This window comes from Rhinopithecus roxellana, chromosome 10, assembly GCF_007565055.1.
Source record: "Rhinopithecus roxellana isolate Shanxi Qingling chromosome 10, ASM756505v1, whole genome shotgun sequence".
In the NCBI taxonomy this organism is placed as follows: Eukaryota; Metazoa; Chordata; class Mammalia; order Primates; family Cercopithecidae; genus Rhinopithecus; species Rhinopithecus roxellana.
This window is the reverse complement of record NC_044558.1, coordinates 5,043,156-5,064,429: the sequence shown is the minus strand read 5'-3', so window position 1 is coordinate 5,064,429 and position 21,274 is coordinate 5,043,156. Positions and strand designations below refer to the sequence as shown.

Genomic DNA, 21,274 nt, shown 5'->3' with positions numbered 1-21,274 from the left:
AGCCACAAAGTCTCTCAGTCACTTCACGGTGATCTGTATATCCCAGCAAAGCCTAGGCCCCATTAGGGAACCTAAGTACCTAAGCTTCGGGAAAAGGGTACTCCTGCCATCCCCCGTGCTCATTCGTGAGTGAGGGCAGATGCAGGGAGCCGCATTGGACAGCAACCAAGATGGAGAGCCGTGTAGTGCAGCATGGTGCCCTCCCGTCAATGCCACCTGCACACTCCAAGGTTCCAGGGCACACGTAAACCATCTGCCCAGCCCTGAGACACCATGTCACCTGTTCTGCATATATGCCAGTTCCACTCCCCTCTGTCCTCAGCACTGGCCTCTAGTCCATTCTCCATCCCCATTCTACCTCTCACAAAATAAGTGTGTGCTCAGGGAATGCAAATGCATTGAAGAAAGCTTGAAGAAAGGAGTTGAAGGTAGGTCCACTGCCTACCTGCACCAAGAAAAACAAAAAACTCTTAAATATTACTAAGGCTGTGACCCCCGATTAGGGATGCACATGCATCTCTACTGATCAAGATGATAAATCAATGTTTGAGAAAATTAGATCGTTTGGCAGATGTATATTTAGAGGAACTGTGTTGTAGACCCTTTTGCACAGTGTGAAACCTCATCTCCCCTAGTACATCTTGACCCTGGGTAGCCATGGGTGTGGGGCACCAGGAGCGCCTGGTGAAGGCAGTCCTGCCTTTCCCCTGCATGTCCACAGGCCAATTGAGCTGCAGTGGATGGGGTTTGGTCCAGCGTCTCTCATGGATTTACTTTTTGCAGGAGCTTGAGCTGGCAGATCCCAAGAAGTATTTGCCTTCATCATATGCCTTGATTTTCACACCTTTCTGCATTTCAAGAGTAATGTAACTCATGGGGGCCTGATTCACTGAAAATAGCTCAGCGAAGTCTGGTTTGTGAGAGCCATTTGCTTTCTAAGAGGCCTTTCTTTCGTCATCTTCTGAGCCCATCTACTCCAAACTCCAACTCTGGCTGGAAGTTGGAGAGGCAGAACCCAAAGCAATAGCAGGGAGGGGAGCCCAGGCACCACTCAGAAGTGTATTTAATCCTCCGAAATCACCCATGATTCTTATCCCCATTTAGCAGATGAGAGCATCAACACTCAGACAGGGGCAGCACCTGCCTTACAGTTTGCAAGTGAGAGATCTGCCACTGCACTGCCCCACACCCTAGGGAGCAAACTGCTCAGCCCCAAGATGCCAGCCCAGGCTCTGCTTCACTTAGTGGCTCTTTTGAGCTTCCTCCTTCTGAAGCCCTACACTAGTAGGAATCCACAAGGGTCCACTCACAGTTACCCTGCAAATCAGTTCTGGTTCAGACCCTACTATTGGCATTGAAAGTTTTCCGTGTCCTTAAACACTGGTCCTGGGGGTTTGGGGAGTAAGTGGTGAAGTTGAGAAGGACGCGGTGGTATACAATACTGCCATGAACCTTTGAAGGAGCCTCAGCGGTCCCCCACTCTGGGGCCACATCCTGCTAGCTTCAGGTTCCCTGGTCACCAAGTCTCCTTCTCATCCTGACAACCTGCAAGGTAAGTTGACACAGATATGTTGGTGCCAGAGGCGATGCGGTTCCAGATTGCATCTGAAGGCAGAACCAGGGGTCAGAGGCTACAATTACAGCCGGAGGATTTAGATTAGAGAAGGGCTTCCTGACAAGTTGCCAAACTCAGCAGGTAATTAGGGAGAGTTTACAGAAACTTTTTCCCAGGAAATATAATCCCATCACCCTACTTAGGAAGAGTCTCCCTAGGAGGACGAACCAGAAGGTTTCAGGCTTTTCAACCTGGAAAGACTGTGGATGTGAGTCTCGTGAAATGAAGCGGGGTTGATGGGGAGTTCTAGCAGGCGAAATCAAACGTGACCTGACTCCTTTACGGACTTGCCAGCATACAAGGAGATAACATCTCTGCAAGCATTTGTCAACTGTTTGGTGCCAAGGCGAGGATAAGGGATTTTTATTGTGTGCAGGAGCTGGGGTCTCTCCCATGAGGCTTTAAGGAGTAAATAAATGCAGCATCGCTTTACACAGAGGGCAGCAAAGCACTCAACTGAGAACAGTGTAGACTGAGGAGTGCAACAGGCTCCAAACAAAACTTGAAGACAATTCACGAATATTAGGGGCTTCCAGGTTAAAATCGAGGCACGTCGCTGTGGCTTTAACACAACCCAAAAACTGTGGTGCTCATCTCCCTTATCATCCATCACTCTTTGTATACGCATTTTGCACATTTTCTCATTTCATCCTTGTCACACTTCTGGAGAGCAGCTCAGGGAGGTATTACCCCATTCTACCAGCGAGGAAGTTGAGGTTCAAAACTGGGTTGTGAATTGCCCAAGGCCACCTAACCAGCAAGTGGTACCACTGCCTTGTTTAACTTCAGGTGGAGGGCAATGCCCTTTCCACTCTAACTTTGCCACTCTTGTGATCAGTTCCTTCATTCATCCACGTGTTCATGAGCTCAACAGATATTTACTAACCATCTTTAAAACAAAGGAACCAGCAAACTGGAATATATTGTTTTTCCAAGCTCATTGTGAAATTGGGACATATTCCGTGAAACAGGAACATCATTTCATTCCCTTACTCTAAAAACACTTACTCTCGTCTCGTTGTCTGTGACACTTCTTACTAATAGCTGACAAGGTCTTAACAATTTGCTCCACCCCTCTGACCCCACCTTCTGCTGCTTCCCACCTCCTTCTCTAGATCCTGAGTACACTGACCTTTCAAGTCCTCAGTGACACCAACTAGACTGCTTCCTGCCTCAGGGCCTTTGTGCCTGCTCTTTCCCCCGTGCATACATGTCTGGACCGTTCTCATAATTCAGGTATGAAAGCCAATGTCATGTTCCCAGAAAAGATTTTCCTGACCTGCTTCATCACACACAGGCCCTCCCCATCACAGTACTTTTTATTTTCTTGATGGCATTTATTACTTTCTAAAATGTTCATATTTATATTTACTTGTTTGCTATCTGTATCCCCTTGCCCCCAGCCTCAAATTCCAGGAAAGCAAGGGTCTTGTCTGGCTTGCTTGCTGAAGCAGGCACCTGCCCTATGTTTGACGTATAATTAATTAATTAATTAAATCATGAATTATTGGTCAAAAGTATTCATTACATTACACTCGATTGCACAGTACAATTATTATTATAAGCTATAGATTAAAAATTTGTTTTTCTTAGGTTGCACTGAAATCTAATTGCAAGGAAACTGTGTCTGCAGCAGCAGTCAAGTTCACACAGACTGTATACCCTGGATCAGAATACTGTTCCCTTCATTCTGTGTTTTGTTTGTTTACGTAAGGCTTCAACTTACGGACACAGTTTCTTCTGCTTCCACACTTACCTTGGAACCTCCAGTCTTTAATAAATGCTGAATATGGAGAAAGTTTCAGTAAGTTGTGGCCAGTGGACAGCAGTCCGCTTAGGAGTTATTGTGAAGTTAAAAATCCTGACAGGTCACAGAGGAGGCTGGGTGTCCAGCCAAATCTAAGACTTCTGCCCCTAGACTTAGAACTAGACCTGCACGAAATGAAGCTAGCTTGAGCCCCTTTCATCAGCTGTTTTCTTCATGGCTGGCAGCTTTTCCTCAGTTACTTCTCCTTTTCTCTTTCTTATTTCCCTCTTTCCTCATCTCACTTGCTCTTACGAAAGGAGCTTTAAAAAAAAAAAACTTATTCACATTAAGATGTAAATGACTGTCAACTTCCCAGGAGTCCCTGCAGACTAAGAGAGTACCCACACTAAGGAATAAAGCCACAGTGGGATTCCAGGCATGCAGCAGCACCTGCTTAGAAGGCTCTGCCCTGCTCCTTCCTGCTCCAACTCCTAAGTGTCCTGAAAAAGGAAAGACCTTACAGGCCATCTAGCCGTGCTGATGAAAATGGAGACCCTGAATCTAAGGAATTGATAGCAATAAAGTGTCGCATGGCCTGAAGATAAATCTGGAGGCACCCTCAAGGTACGTGGCTGGGTCTTCCTTACTGTCACCACTCCGCATAAAATTTCCATTGGCAGGCGTATCTTACAGGCATTTGGCTGCAGAACTCTTAACTCTTGTCCCAGTGATATGGGAGGTAATCACAGACAGTGAGTGTGGGTTTAAGAAACTTTCAGGAAAATAATCATTCATTTACAAGGCACCCCCTTTATAGTTGCTATTGTCAGGGCAGGACTAGCACCTGCTTCCTTGCTGTGGTTTGAGCTATGTGATATTAACATGACTCCAAGAACACTGTAATAAATACATTTCTATTTATTGAAGAGTGCTTTACATAATGCCCACATCTATCCTCTGAAATAGATATTGCTACGTCCACTTTTCAGCTGAGAAGAAAACTAAAGCTCATGGAGGTAAACTAATTTGCCCAAGTTCACGTAGCTGGACATGGTGAGGCCAGGATTCCTCCTGACTCCGAAGGTCTTGATCATTCCCTTAGTTTCTGTCGTCAGGTTTGCAGATCATCGTAACCTATTGTAGAATGAGCTCATAATTCGCAATAAAATGTATGCAATTACATTTCTAAGTTCCTGAATGAGAAGCAAGTGTTAAAACTATGTTTTGAGTCGTTTAGTTGAGTTGATCAAGTCAGTCTATGTGATAGTCACCTTTTAAACAGATATTGACTGAGCAGATACTAAGTGCCAGATGCTATCATTTGAGGACACAGGGAAAACTGTGACCAGAAGAGCCCAACAACTCTGTCTTCAAAGAGCTTACATTCTATCTGGGGAAGGTGGAGAATAAACAAATAAGGAAAACCTAGACTGTGTCAGGGAATGTAGAGTATTTTGGTATCAAACAAAGCAGAGGGCAGAATTGGGAATGCCAGGAACGGGGTTTGCAATTTTTAATAGTCTGTTCAGGGGAGGGCTTGCTGAAAAGAAGGATTTTGAACAAGGAGCTGACAGAGTTGGGGAAGACAGCATGCGGTTCTCTGGGGAAGCCTCATTCCAACAGTGGGGGAGCAAGGACAAAGGCTCTGAGCTGGAGTGCCCCATTTCGCTCAGTTACTTACAAAGATCGATTAATATGAAAAATGTCAATCCAATAAGTTGTTTGGTATTTTAGATACCAAAAAAAGAGGGAGAAAATCTTAAGATTAATCTCTGAGATAGAATCAGGAGGAGTGGTTGCTGCAGGAGAGGGTGGTTTATGGCTGAGGGGTGAGGGAGCTGGAGGGTGCTGGGGTGGTTCTACATCTTGATGGAGGTGGAGGTTAGAGGTTTACTGTCACCTGCTGCATACTGAGGACTGTGCACTTTACTCTGTGAAGTTATATCTCAGGGTTTGGTTTTGTTTTGTTTTGTTTTGTTTTGTTTTGTTTTGTTTTGTTTTGTTTTGAGATGGAGTCTGGCTTTGTCTCCCAGGCTGGAGTGCAGTGGCGCCATCTCAATTCACCGCAACCTCCGCCCCGGGTTCAAGCGGTCATCCTACCTCAGCCTCCCGAGTAGCTGGGATTACAGGCGTGCACCACCACACCTAGCTAATTTTTGTATTTTTAGTAGAGATGGGGTTTCTCCATGTTGGTCAGGCTAGTCTCGAACTCCCGACCTCAGGTGATCCACTGCCTCAGCCTCCCAAAGTGCTGGGATTACAGGTGTGAGCCACACTCTGTTTTTATTCCTTATCTCAGTTTTTTAAAATGCATCTGGCCCATTATCTCAGTTTTTAAAAATAATTTAAAAAAGAGGCCTTAGATGTCCACTTCCGGTATTCTGAAGTTACATATTCACATGCTGTGTAATATCAGAATTTTTAGTGCACATTTCATGGTTCCTTCTTTGCTGCTTAAGCTTATGAGATTCACTGAGAAAAATGCAAGCTTAAAAACAACAGGGATCAAGTGTTTGCTCTGGGATCTTGAGAGAGTTGACCATCCTTCCTGGATCTGAGTTTCTAAACTATAAAGTAGGTCTGGTAATAGTGGTATCCACCTTGCAGAGCTATTGGGAGGCCGAAACAAGATCATGTCTGGGAAAGTTCTCATTTAGTTGCAAGACCACAGAAATCTTACTTCATGTTATAATTATAGGTGCATCCAGTGTTTTACTGGAGTGCCTGCGGGGTCACCACCGCGTCAGCTCCTACTTGGGCTATGTCCCTTGCCTCCTGTCTCCTGCCAGTCACCCTCTGCTAGGCACTGGCCACTGCCACACATGGCAGGTCACTCAGCCAAATGATGTTCTATGGTGGGGGGGCAAAATGACTCCTCTTCCTTTTGGGTAATGCTCTGACTCTCAAACAGATCATTAAGCTCTAAAATCTCAGAGGGTGACTCAACAGCCCTTTCTGTTGTCACCCCCTCAACCCTGCAGGACTCAGACCTGAGTGCAGGGGAAGCTGGACCGGGAGAGCCATGTGACTGGTGGGAGAGGCGAGGCTGTGAGCTGCTGAGACCTCCACCCCTCCCACTGATGACTAAGCCTTGTCACTAGATCACGCTTGTCCTCCTGTTCCTTCAGGAGGAGCTTTCCCAGGTATCAGTCACTTACATGGAGACAATTAAGTTTGCAGGCGGGGGGCGGGCGGAGGGGTGCATCATCAACAGGGGATCTGGAACTCAGGGAAACTCTAATGGGTCTGACTTTTATTATCACCGTGCACTTGAAATTCTAAAGAAAGTCAGTGACACAATACTGCCCCCCTCAAGACAAACCTTATCTGTCTAAGTCCCAAATAGTTGCTGTGCTTACTATTTATTGACTTTAATTACATATAGATATATAATTACATCTGTATAATATTGTTATATGATGTAGATGATTACCTTTTCGTTGCTTATTTTTAATAAACATTGTGTTCTCTATGGCAGTTACTTTTGAGAACTCCCAATTGTGTAGTGCTCTCCCCAGCTACTAACCCCAGCCCTCAAAGACTTAGCTAAATTCCTGTTTCCAGAGCTATTCCTAACGGCATAATGGTTTGGAATGGTTAGAGCTTTCTTCCAGGTATAGTCTGCCCCCATGGTATCACATATTCTTGCATTTAAACAGTTTGCTTGAAAAAAATAAGCACATTGATTATATTAATAAAGGCAAAGAAACAGAGTGTGAGTGACTTCAATTCTGCCATCCTATGTGAGAACTTAGGGTTTTTATCTGCATTTAAAATTGAAAACAGTGAAATAAAGTGTGAACTGCAAGGTATAATGTTTTGTTTGATAACAGTTCATTTGGGTTCAAACATAAAATGTTTTACAAACTATGGATAATATCTTTAATATTACTGTTTATTTTTTAGTTATTATTTTTAAAGTTAAGAACAAATCAAGAAAATAAAGATGATCACATGAAGAACAAATCAAGAAAATAATTATTACTACATGGCTATTATGGAAAGCAGTTTTGAGGTTCAGAGGGAGGAGGTATCAAATATTAACAACGCCAAGTTCAGAGGCACTAGGCACAGTGAAGAGTGTGTGTGCCACCCAACCAAACAGACTGAATGCCAGTGATGGACATATTTGACCCTCAAGATCCATGCGCAGCGATGTTGCTCTTGCTACCCTCCCAGGATGGTTTCAGATACAGCCCCTTCAAGAAGCACGGGGGTGATGCAGATGGCCTAGGAGCTCTCTGCTGTTATCACTCATACATTCAAAAAGCACTTATTGGGCAGCCTTAGTGCACATTGGCCTGGCAGAGCTCTGCACTTGACCTGGAGGTTATAGGGTTAAGGAGGCTAAGATCTCCCTGCGTATACCCAAACTGAGAAAACCAGCACCAGATGAAGGCTAAATATCTTGCTGTTTGGTTGGACACAGAGGCTCACACCTGTCATCCCAGCACTTTGGGAGGCCGAGGCGGGCAGATCACCTGAGGTCAGGAGTTTGACACCAGCCTGGCCAACATGGTGAAACCCTATCTCTACTAAAAATACAAAAATTAGCTAGGTGTGGTGGTGTGCGCCTGTAATCTCAGCTATTTGGGAGGCTGAGGCAGGAGAATCGCTTGAACCCAGAAGGCGGAGGTTGTGGTGAGCTGAGATCGCACCACGGCACTCCAGCCTGGGCAACAGAGTGAGGCTCCATCTCAGCAAAAAAAAAAAAAAAAGAAGAAGAAAAAAGAAAAAAAATCTTGCTGTTTAAAAGGCTACAATTACAGTATCATTTCCAAAGCACATCTATTAAAAAGGCGGCTTTATAGGGAGGAAATGCACACCTATAATGTAATAGTTGATAAACAGAAAACCCATTTATGTTATTATATAGTTAGAAGATGAGTCCTAACCTGTGTGGAGAGACTAGTAATTGTGGAGAAACTCATCCATAACGGAGGACAACACATGCTCCAACATCACCCGAGCATTTAGAGGCCTCTGGAGGTGTCTCTGGAACTGTTGTAAAGTGCATCTTCCTGATTTATTTAATAAAAGCAATTCCTGCTTGTTATTCCTCTTATTATCATTGGTAATAATAGTCACAGGGTGTTTGAACATGTTAGTTTGGCTCTGGGATTGGCCAGGAGGAGAGGCTTATATTCTACTGTTTATTACTCATCTAATAGTGAAGACCCGTGATCCAACTGGAATGAGCATGGGAGGCTGGGAGCAGTAAAGACACTGCCAGGAAGGCCAGGGAGAGGGTGATCGGTGTGACATGTCATTGGTGGCAAAAACCATTGGACACTGGAACTGACTCCTTCTCCATAAGAGCAGAGATGCAGACATCCTCCCTGGTATAAAACAATAACTAGCAATTTCATAACTTGCTGGGTTCTCCAAACTTTCTCACCTATGAAAGGTCTTTGGGCTCATTTGTAAACACTGGTACAGTCCTTTTTGCTCTAGACTCTGAGGAGCTGGAAATCAACCAGGAATACCAGGAAAAGCAAGCTCTAGCATTGACCTGAGTTTGAAGCTCTTTTACTGGCTGTAGGTGAAACTTTCTAGAAGTTTCTCAAGGGTCAGGAGCCCTGTGTTCCTCAGCTGTTTAGGGTACACCATATTACCAAGCATTTGGCACGTTATGAGAATTTGATGCAAAGCTCTATGTTAAAACATCTAGTGGCCGGGCGCGGTGGCCCACGCCTGTAATCCCAGAACTTTGGGTGGCCGAGATGGGCGGATCACGAGGTCAGGAGATGGAGACCATCCTGGCTAACACGGTGAAACCCAGTCTCTACTGAAAATACAAAATATTAGCCAGGCGTGGTGGCGGGCGCCTGTAGTCCCAGCTACTCGGGAGGCTGAGGCAGGAGAATGGTGTGAACCCGGGAGGTGGAGCTTGCAGTGAGCTGAGATCAAGCCACTGCACTCCAGCCTGGGGGACAGAGCGAGACTCTGTCTCAAAACAAAACAAAGCAAAACAAAACAAAACAAAACACAGCTAACATAAACTGTGGATCCGCCCTAGTACACAAATACATGGTTGTGCTACTGTGCCCAAGTACAGCTCCTGTCATCCTCATTTTCATTACAGTCCTGTCCAGTGGGGACTGTTGCTGTCACTGCTCATTCTTCTTACTCAAAGTCTTGAGAAATTCTTCCTTCCACATGCTAGTAATGCTCAAAATAAGAAGAATTAATTAGAAATGTCTATTTACTCCCATGGCACTGAAAGATCGGTCTGATTAAAAAATTACTTCACTGGTGTTTAATAACTGCACTAAGGGCAAAATGTAATTATTCTCACGCTTTCGATAGAGAAACTGAGGCTGGAGAAGTTAAGAAAGATGCTCAAAATCATGTAATAAGCCCGAATTTTTTTTTTTTTTTTTTTTTTTTTTTTTTTTTTTTTTTGAGGCGGAGTCTCGCTCTGTCTCCCGGATTGGAGTGCAGTGGCCGGATCTCAGCTCACTGCAAGCTCCGCCTCCCGGGTTTACGCCATTCTCCTGCCTCAGCCTCCCTGAGTAGCGGGGACTACAGGCGCCCGCCACCTCGCCCGGCTAGTTTTTGTATTTTTAGTAGAGACGGGGTTTCACCGTGTTCGCCAGGATGGTCTCGATCTCCTGACCTCGTGATCCGCCCTTCTCGGCCTCCCAAAGTGCTGGGATTACAGGCTTGAGCCACCGCGCCCGGCCATAAGCCCGAATTTTTATTCAGGAAGTTCTGGATGTTTTTTCCCTCTTAGGGATGCTTTCCGCTATTATCAGGTTGGTTAAGAAGAAAATCCTTTCTTGAGTATGAGTGAAATAAATTGGAACCATTATTAAACAGAGTTCTTTGCGGTTTTACAAAGCACTTTTACAAAAAATCTCTAACTTCATGCAGGATTACTTGTATTACTAAATAGTACTACTATATATTATCATTTTACAAAAGAGGAAACTGAAATTCGGAAACATTACTTGACCTGTCCAAAGTCATGATATTCAGACAAGTAGAGCCCAGACCACTGTGGTTGCGAACACCCGTCCTACCATTGTATTTCCTAGACATGTAAAGTAGAAATGGTATGGGTGTACTCCCCATCCCTGTATTCCTCACCACCTGCCTCCTGCATCTTTTCTCTCAGCCCATGTAGCTTCCAGTCTTCAAATTGCTTGCCCCACTATTAAGACTTCCTTGATTAATACCTTTCTTTCTGACCTCAAGGCATCTTTTAACCTTATCTGTGTAGTCCCAACACTCCAAGAACATTGGATCTGAGTCATGTATTTGCAGATTTCTATTTTATCATCTGATTTTAAAACCCAATCCCTCATGAAAGATAATCTAACGTTTCTGCTGGGTCCTGAAGCTTATGCAGTTTGGGGAGTCCTTTGTAGGAAAAAAGAAAGAAAAACAAAATTAGATACAGAGCTTTGAAAGAAGCCCATCTATGTGAGGGGTCGGTACTAATGCTTAAGTTTCAGTGCTTCAAAGTAGAAGCTATGAATTCACCTCCAACCCCATGTAAGATTCAACTCCAGTCTGGTTCTTCTTCAGTGAATCTACTTTGGGCCAATACTGAGCTGTCCGCCTTGCAGGTTTAGCTCACCTAACTCTCACAGCAACACAGACAAGAAGGGATGATTGTCTGTTTTTCTATTAGACAGTTTTGCTCTTGTCGCCCAGGCTGGAGTGCAATGGCACTATCTCAGCTCACTGCAACCTCTGCCTCCTGGGTTCAAGTGATTCTCCTGCCTCAGCCTCCCAAGTAGCTGGGATTATAGGCACCTGCCACCACGCCCGGCTGATTTTTGTATTTTTAGTGGAGCATGTTGGTCAGGCTGGTCTCAAACTCCTGACCTCAGGTGATTCGCCCACCTCAGCCTCCCAAAGTGCTGGGATGACAGGTGTCAGCCATTGGGCCCAGCTGATTGTATGTTATAATTTGACTACTTTCTAGTTCACTGTTTTCAACTCAAGTTTCAGTTTGTTGAGCCAAGGAATCTTGCTTCTAATTTCTTGGTAGGACCTCCCTTGATCCCAGCACAATCTTGAGTTCTTAAATGTTTTATGAATGAATGGATACTTGAACAAATGAATGTATAAAAGAACATGTGCAATGACCACTTGTTGAATTTATAGCAGAAAATGTAATTGTTATAATAATTGCTACTTTTTGAGTGCCTATTATGATCCAGTCACTCCTCATATATTATTTCTAATTCTCACAGCCTCCCTGCGGAGTGGGTATTATTATCTCTAATTTATAGCCAAGGAAACTGAGGCTCTTTGCAGTTAAATTATTTGCCCAAGGTCAAACAGTTAGTAAGTGGCAGAGCCAGATCCGATTTACTCCAAAGCCTAAGTTATTTCCATCTCACACCATATCTCAGAAGCGACACTCCAGTTGCTGTGGTCAGGGGCTGTGTCCTGCCTGGTGCCGTACCTGCTCACAATTATGCCTTGCGTGTACATGGAGGTGGGTGAGGTGCCTTCCTGCTTCACCAGGCTCTTTCTTCTCCTGCCCCCTGTGCTCCCACAGTACCTTGGACATGCTCTGCACATGTAACATGCTTGTCACATGGAAATGAACAGTGGGCAAATTCCCTTAGTGGGTCTACAGGAGGAAGTAGAATGAAATAGGAGCTGCCTTGGCAAACAGAGAATGCTTGCCAAGGAGACCACGGTGTTGAAAGAAACAGCTACCTGGGCCCAAGCAGAGGGGAGGGAGGCACACAAGGTCCTCTGGGACTTTTTACTTTCTGCCCAGGACGGACCAGACGAAAGATGCCTTTTGTGGTCTCTTTGGACCAACAAGACTCTGTGATCATAGAGGAATGTGAGCATGAATGCCAGATTCCCACCAAGTGCTCGTAATGATGAAGTGTCTCTTGGGCAATTTTTATATGATGAAAATGTGGTCGTGCTTTTAAGAGGTTTCAAGAGCCTTAGGCAAAAAGATGCTCCGATAACAGTGGAATGGGATGCTCAAAGACTCTCACCTCCATTATCTCATTGAAGTCTCTCCAGTCCTTTAGGGATAAGAGGGAAGCAGTCAAGGTAATTCCCATGTTACAGACGGGAAATTAAAAGCCCGAGATCTTAGAGCCCAGAAGTTCACCATGTTTATTCTATATCAGCTTAGTAAGTGATTACCCTTAATACAAGAAGTTTCTAGTAGACAGGACAACTTGGAATATTTCCTTCCTTTACATTAAAATTCAATATAGCATCACTGAGAATTTGGTATTTAAAAAATGCTGGTTGCTGCTGGGAAAGAAGGTTACAGTGAAGATGGTGGTGATGCTGACAATGATGACTCTGAACAGGACCAGAGACCTGAATTCATTCAGGAATAACAGTGTAAGGAACACCTGTCCCCAGGTCCTTCAGCACTGAGGCCCAAACGCCTTGCAGACCCCCCCAATTTGGGGACAAACCACTCCTAACATGAGCTACCAAAAAAGGGGAGCAGGGAGATTGGGATAACCAGCTCTTTAGTGGATAATCCGGGTCCGTAGTCTATGGTTCTGGATTCCGGAAGATTCCCTGAACCAGCCTGTCAATAACTGATTCTAGCAGGGGTGTCTGGCTTGGGCTGGGGGCACTGGCAGATAAGGACATGCACTGCTCAGACGCCGCTTCAGAAAAGGACTTGCAGGGTGTGATTAGCTGACGGGCTCCAGCTTTTAGCTCCCGGGGGTCTGCCGTGACTTCCTAGCTGAGGTCACACATTCCTTTCAAGAGGGTGGATGGGAGTCAGCCAGTGGTCGAGCAACGTGCCAGCACAAATGCATGCCCACTTCCATGCTACTCCTTCATTGGGCAGTCTTTGCTCTGGAGCTGCCCATTGGGCTGGTATGGACTTTGTTGGATGTACATGGTAATCTTGTGCCTCCCTCTGCCTGGTTCTACTTTCTCCTCTTATCTCTCACAGGTTTTCCTCCTGCAAACTTTCTGCGCTCCTAACTCCGCCGCAGCATCTGCCTCTTGGAGAACACAGCTGTCACACCTGTGTTAAGCTCCAAAGCGCTGGAGGCACCTAGTGCCTGGATGAATCTAGAAACATGGAGATATTGCACCCAATAGGAGAACAAGGATGAATCCAACCCACAGGCCACCAGAGAGGAGGAATATAGCTAAGTGGCTGAGGGCATGGATGCTAGCGGCTGGCACCAGCGTTAACCAAGGGCTTATCAGGACAAAGGAGGTAGCTCCCCTCCACCACGCCAGCCAACTGCACTCAGGTGACGATGCTGAGGATTTCTGCAGTCTAAGTTACTCTGAAGCTTGGGTAAATCATTTTACTGTCTTCAGCCTCAGTTACTCCGTACATAAAATGGGATAAGTGACATGTGTTGTTAAAGTTCACCTTTCATTGGACCCCAAAATGATTCTACAGATAGAGAGTAGATTGGGGTCACTTAGGGCTGGGGAGGATGGGGCTATAGGAGGATGATAGCTAAAGGGTACACGGTTTCTTTTTGATGTAATGAAAAAGCTCTAAACTTGACTGTGGTGATGATTGCACAACTGTGAATATACTTAAAAATCATTGAATTGTACACTTTGAACGAGGGAGTTGTATGATACGTGAATTGTATTTCAATAAAGCTGCTATTTTAAAACATTTAGCTCAATGAATCATTGCAAGATGAATAACCCATGTAACCATCACCCAAGTCAGGAAATGGAATATTCTAGAATCCCAAAAGTCCACCTACCGCCTGCAAGGACATGTAGTTTTTATTTGTTTGTTTAGTCTCCTGTCCCCAGAAATCTTATAGCACACCTCTGAAATAGGTCATTTGGTGTGACTGGTACTAACTTCCACTGGGTCTGCAAGGAAACCTGGTGGCTTCTCTGGTGATCCTTCTCATGAAACACAGAGTTCATTCCTGGCCTCCTATTTTAAAAGGGTTGCTGGCAAATCTGAGCCCATCCCAAAGGTGTGTGGACAGATGAGGAGAGAACTAGATCACATGAACAAAAGCTGAGGACCCAGGTCCACAAAGCCTGGAGAAAAGATTTCTGGGGGACCGAATTGTTGTCTTCCCATAGTAAAGGGTTACCACATGGAAGTGAAGACACCCGTGCTTTGTCATCCACAGGGCAGAGCTAGGAAACAGGAGATAGGGGCAGTGCCAACATGTGTCATGCCCAGCATTACCTATGGCACATGACACACAAATACCACCAGAGTCATTTATCAAGGGCCTAGTACATAGTGGGCTTTGCCTGTTCTCTCGAATCCTCACAAACACCTTGTCAGATCGGTATAATAATCCATGTTTTGCAAAAGAGGAATGAACTGGGAGAAGAAGGTTTGCCAATGGGGACAGATGGGACAGTGTGGTCCTCTTGGGGGCCAACATCTTTATCCTGCATTAAATGAACATGCAAACTTGTCCAACACACAGGCATCAACGGTTGTTTAGAAGACGAGGAAAAAGAAATGGAGAAGGAGCAGAGAGTCTCCCAAGCTCATTGCAGGTGTGGCCCTAAGGACTGCAGACGCCTGGCCAGATGCAGTGGCTCACATCTGTAATCCCAGCATTCTGGGAGGCGGGCAGACCACAAGGTCAGGAGATCGAGACCACCCTGGTTAACATGGTGAAACCCCGTCTCTACTAAAAAAATACAAAAAAAATTAGCTGGGCATGGGGGTGGGCACCTGTAGGGAGGCTAAGGCAGGAGAACGGCGTGAACCCAGGAGGCGGAGCTTGCAGTGCGCTGAGATCGCGCCACTGCACTCCAGCCTGGGCAACAAAGCGAGACTGTCTTAAAAAAAAAGAAGATGATGATGATTAAACTGAGGATCAGGAAGGTTAAGTGACTTGCCTGGGCCAAGTCCATCAGCTGCATGAACCTCTTCACAAAATGTTGGTCTAAAAAGCTATGTCAGGCTTATTCCTCGTTCCTCATCTAAGCTGCTGTGACATTATTCACACACGTCACCCTTTCCTTGGCCTTAGTTTCCCAATCTTTGAGCATGGGGCCTGAGCAGAGGGCTGTATAGCAGCTTGAGCGAGTGGTCTGGCAAGAAGAAAGAAAGTGCCTTTTGAAATTGAGTCTGTTCTGTGGCAGCGTTCGGGTACAGCCCCCGATTTTGGCCCAAATTGCGTAAAGAGTTGACCATAAAGAAAATTAAACAGACAAGTGAGATTTGCGCCGTGGTCTCAAGATGGGACAGGTTTGCTCTAGATCTGAAAGTCATGGTTCGATGCCCCAACATAGCAAATTTTCTGTCCCCGGGGCTCTGGGGAAACCCTTGTGTAGTATATCTGCTTTCAGTTTCCTTTGACGGAGGTAGAGAGCTGGTGAGTGGGGGAAACATGCTCTTTTTCTAGGATCCCTCAATGCTTAATAGACGTGCAATCACCATCATCCAGCGAGGGCGTTGACAGCTTCTCAACTTCTGAACATTAACCCAGAAACTCACGCCATGCGCCTGCAGTCTGGCCCTTGTCCAGCCTGCTGAGCCTTCTCTGTCAGAACCTTCGTGAAAACAGGAACAGGATCTCTGATGGCCCAGAGGCTAACTCTGTCTCCTTTCTTGCCCATTCTACTCTGGGTCCTCCCACGTGCCCTCCAAACTCTGAAGGGAAGATTTTCTCAACCCAGTGAATGGCCACACATGTGTCTCGCTTCTGTAGTTGTGGCTTGGAGAAGTTTAGTGTCTCAGAGCTGGAAGAGGCTTGGAAGGTCCTCAGGTTCATGCCACTGCCTCTGGGTTGGCCACGTCAAGAGCAGGACTCTCTGCCTCCCCCTGTTTCTTAAGCCCACATCTGTGCAGAGTTTGTGGATCCTCAGTCAGATCAACCAGTCAATCTCCAAAGCTGCTCACCATCCAGTGCCAATGAGAACCTTAATAAAGATACAGATGGTGACCTGGTAGCTCACATGTACTACCCAGGACTTTAGAGAATACTCAAAAAGTGCAAGTCCTTGTATAACTCAGGATGGGTCAGGTAGGTAGCTCCCGGGAGACAGGGAGAAGTCAGGTAGCCCCTCCACTGTGTGTTTAGCTCTTTCAACAATCTCTTGTAAGGTCTGTTAAATTATCTGGGGCACACAGCTCATTATCTCAAATAAAATCTGTTCACTTTAAGGAATAGGGATGCTTTATCCCTCCTCCTATTATTGCTGGCATCAAACCCAGCAAATAGTAGTTATAATAATAGCTATGAGTTACGAGTGCCTACTCTGTTCCAGACACTGTGAAAGGAACTGTAAATACATTAGTTGACCTTACCTTGACGACAATTCTATGAGTCAGATATTGATACCATTTGAAAGACAAAGAATGAAGGATCAGATTCATTCAGTGACTTGTTCCATCCTGATCTTTCAGCCTGTAGCTGATGGAATCAGCATTCTAATCCAGGATGATCTGAGAAAAGGCTGGATTAGTCAGGATAAGCCAAACTGTGCTGCAGGTACACGTAAACTCTCAAGTTTCAGTGGCTTTGTATCATAAAAGTATATTTTTCACCCATGCAAAAGGGGTTGCAGATCTGAGTGCGTCTCCAGGGTAGCTTTCCTCCTTGTGGCAGCTCAGCTACCCTTCCATTTTCCCAGCCCAACATGGGGCCTCTGTTGTCAATCTACCTGAAGACAAAGGGCTGGGGCTTCACGAAGGGGCTTCCATGCTCAGGGCTGAAGATGACCTGGCTGTATTACCACATACACATTCCATTAGCTAGTCATTCACAGGGCCCCACCTAACTTCAAGGAGGCTGGGAATGTAGACTTCTCTGTGTCCGGGAAAGAGGAAAACCAGGTATGGAGAGTCCCTAGTAATCTCTGCTACAAAAGACAACATGCTTTCTACCATGCTAAACTGCCTCTAAAACTGAAAGTAAAAAATAAAGTATGTTCTAATGACATTGCCACTGAGGTTGTCATGTGCATACAAAAGACTGGAGTGGGTAAGTTAGGGGAAATAGAGGAGCTGTTCATGCTGTAGACAAAACTTTTTGGTACATCGAATCAGCCCTCAAATCCCCGACCTAATTAGCACCCAGACAGATGAGCTGTACTGTCCCCTTCTTTCCCCTCAGATGGATTGCCATTCTTCTGTGACTTTTTCTCATCAAGATGCCCCTCATATTCACTGTAACAAAACCTCCCACATACACATCACTTGCTGGTGGGGTGCATAGCAGAGAGAGAGGAAGTTAGGAGGCAGGGCTGGCATACGTGACACTTCATATACATTTTCTCATTTTATCCTCGCAGCAAACCCACTCGGTGTAGCTCTTGGTAGTTTCACCGTTGAATAGTACAGGAAATTGAGACTCCGAATAATTAAATAACTTTTGAAAGGTCACTTACAGGGATCTTCTCACTCCAAATTGACTTTTTCTCACCACTACCATGTCGAATTTGCCCCCAGTCTGTTTTATTTACTTAAGTGGATCTCAGTTGCATGGAAATGGATTAATCATTTATTTAATGATGCACTCCTATAGTTGCCCCATGCGTAACCTACTTGATTGTTTGGATATTGTTTTGAATAATATAGGCCGAGCGCGGTGGCTCAAGCCTGTAATCCCAGCACTTTGGGAGGCCGAGACGGGCGGATCACGAGGTCAGGAGATCGAGACCATCCTGGCTAACCTGGTGAAACCCCGTCTCTACTAAAAAATACAAAAAATTAGCTGGGCAAGGTGGCGGGCGCCTGTAGTCCCAGCTACTGGGGAGGCTGAGGCAGGAGAATGGCGTAAACCCGGGAGGCGGAGCTTGCAGTGAGCTGAGATCCGGCCACTGCACTCCAGCCTGGGCGACAGAGCGAGACTCCGTCTCAAAAAAAAAAAAAAAAAAAAGAATAATGTAACATGCTCCTAGAAACATACCACCCAACACATGGTTCTTCTTCATCCCATTCTCCCTGCCACTTCCATGCAATGTAATTAATATACTACATTTTAGATGTATCATTATCTTGCTTTCCTTTTATATAATTTCATTTTATTTATTTATTTATTTTAGAGACAAAGTCTTGCTCTGTCACTCAGGTTGGAATGCAGAGATGCAATCATAACTAACTGCAGCCTCAAACTCCTGGGCTCAAGTGATCCTCCTGCCTCAGCCTCCCAAAATGCTGGGACCACCAGCACTCACCACCATGCCCAACTACTTCTTCCTAATTTTTTTTGGTAGAGATTAGGTCTCACTATGTTGCCCAGGCTGATCTTGAACTCCTGGCCTCAAGCAACCCTCCCATCTCAGCCTCCCAAAGAACTGGGATTACAGGTATGAGCTACTTTGCCTGGCTGCTTTATTAATTTTGAACACTGTGTAAATATTTCGTTGTGTGAAATACTACCAATTACGTTTTCAGTTACTCTCTTATTTTTGCTATTGTGAGCAATTGCTATGAAATGTCTTTTGCTGTGTGTGAAAAGGTTGTTTGTGTAACCAGGAGTGAAATTGCTGGGCTATAGAGTATATGAACATTTTTCAAAATGGTTGCAATCATTTATACACCCTTAAGGAATGAGAGATTTGTGGATTTATTAATACATCTTCTGCAACATTTGGTTTGGTTAGACTTTGTAACTTGCCAGTAGAATTAACACATTTCTCTGATCATAATGAGGTTGAGTAACTGTTTATTAACATGTGTGTTTCCTCTTCTGCAGAAGACCTGTACAGGTCTCTTAATAATTTTTCTATCAGCTTGCTTATGTTTTTCTTATTGATTTGTAGGAGTTCTTTATAATATTCTTCAAACTAATCTGTTTACAACTTGTCTTTTCTGTTTATTCAAGGCATTACATGATGTTCTTTGCTTTAATATCTCTAAGGTTAGCACTTTCTGTGTTTTGAGAAACTCTTCCCTGTTCCAAGGTTTAAAAGATATTTGCCTATATTTTCAACTAAATTTAGAATTTACAACCTGAAGTTTAAAAATTTTAGGTTTTCTTTTTGACAATTAAGTCAATCTGGAGTTGTTTGTTTTTAGGTGGTGTGAGGTAGGGAATAATTTTCATATTTTCCTTATAGGTAACCTTTTTTGTCAGCTTTATTGAGCAAATAGTACACAGATCTGTTTCTACATTCTCTATCCTATTCCAACAGTCAATGTGCCCATACTGTGGCACTACCACAATGTCTTCATTACTCAGGTTGTGTGTGATTAGCCTCTTGTGGCTCTGTTTCTCCTGAAATTGGCAATGATGTTATCTGTCTCTTTAGAACTTTATGGTTCAGATGAATTTTCTTTTCTCTCTGACCTACTCAATTGTAAACTGATACTTGTCACACCCAAAAGGTCTTCACACACGGAGGGAGTGGGCAAAGTAAGCTCTTGCTCCCATCAGGCACCTTCCTCTAGGTACTGTCACCTGTTCACCCTTCAGTGGCCAGGGCCCGGAACCTCAAACTTGCTTGCCTCTAGCACCAGGCACCTCTGTCCATCCCAAACAACTTCCATCACCTCTGGAAAGTCTCACAGTATCCTAGCCAGGCAGAGTCCCCATCTCCAGTTTTTTGTTTTTGTTGTTGTTGTTGTTGTTGTTTTCTTTTTTTGAGACCCGTTCTCCCTCTGTCACCCAGGCTGGAATGCAATGGTGAGATCTTGGCTCACTGCAACATCTGTCTCCTGGGTTCAAGTGATCCTTTTGCCTCAGCCTCCCGAGTAACTGGGATTACAAGCATATGCCACCATGCCAGCTTAATCTTTGTATTTTCAGTAGAGATGAGGTTTCACCATATTGGCCAAGCTGGTCTGGAACTCCTGACCTCAAGTGATCCACCCGCCTCAGCCTCCCAAAGTGCTGGGATTACAGGTGTGAGCCACCATGCCCAGCCCCCATCTCCAGTTTTACTAAATCCCAGCGAAGCATTTGTGATGGGAAGAGAAAAATTTTACAACTTCTGCAGCTGGCTCTGTTTGGTGGATGAGTAAGTCCTGCTTGTCTAAGATTTGATTCAGTTCAAATTAAGAAAACTGTAATTTCGGAGTTTCTCTTGGTTCTTTGTTTACTTAATGACAAAACACCTGGGTTTAGGAAATCTCAAAGGGATGCAAAGGGAGATAGATCTCAGAACTCAGTGTGATATTGAAGTTAAAAGCAAAATCGCTTAGTGATCTCGTAAAGAGCCATCTTGACATTATAAAGGTATTGGAACTCTGAAAGGGAGGAGATGGGTCCAAAGGTCTTGAAAGGAGGGTCTTCAGTAGGAACATGCCCAGTAAAAGCATTCCAGATCAGAGAAGGGCCAGCGGGTTTCCAGAAACAGTAGTGTCTGACCTTCAGTGTGTAGTTCTTCCTGTTCTGTGCCACTCAGCCAGGGATTCTCAATCCTTGGAAAAGTCTCTTCAGCACAATAGCCTTGTGTTAGTGATGTTTTGCAAGGAAAAGAAGGGGCTCTGCCTTCTGGACAAGAGAGAAATGAGAAAGAACAGCTGCCCCACAGTGGGGGTGGGGAGTGGGGAGTGAAATATAAGTGAGAACCAAGAACTTCATAAGGGAAAGAATTAGGAGGAAAATATGAACATGAGAATATAAACCCCCAGCAGAATTCTGGGAAATACTAGGGAGGGTTCTAGGGAAGGCTCTGGGCTTCCCATGGTACTGCGATGAATGTGCAAATCATATTATTTGGATATTAAAGCAAAGGTAACAACAGGAGGGCAGAGGATATGAATTCATTTAGTGATGCAGGAACAGAGGGGCTGCCAGGGAGGTGATGGGCATGAAAACATATGGGGCCTCTTTAAGTCTGGTCTGAGCCCTTCATTTCACAGTTGCTTTGTGGAAGGAGCAGAGACAGCTAAGTGGGCAACTCCAGGAGCTGAAGGATCAACTTACCAGAGCTGAAAGACAAAAATCCATCCCTTAGGAGACCCTACGTTCTAACAACAGGCCCTTCTCTGAGGCAGGAGGCTGGCCAGAGTCAAATGTTGGCGGAGACTTTCTTTCTTC

The 21,274-nt window shown here is 44.9% G+C and overlaps 1 long non-coding RNA gene across 1 annotated transcript in view; it reads right to left on the bottom strand.

The window, feature by feature from the left end:
* Positions 1 to 3,595, bottom strand: part of LOC115899908 — a 32,229-nt gene extending 28,634 nt beyond the window's left edge. The window contains exon 1 of the long non-coding RNA XR_004059498.1: positions 3,372 to 3,595. This is a non-coding gene — a long non-coding RNA (uncharacterized LOC115899908). The remainder of the gene's footprint in view (positions 1 to 3,371) is intronic.
* Between the last annotated feature and the right edge of the window lie 17,679 nt (positions 3,596 to 21,274).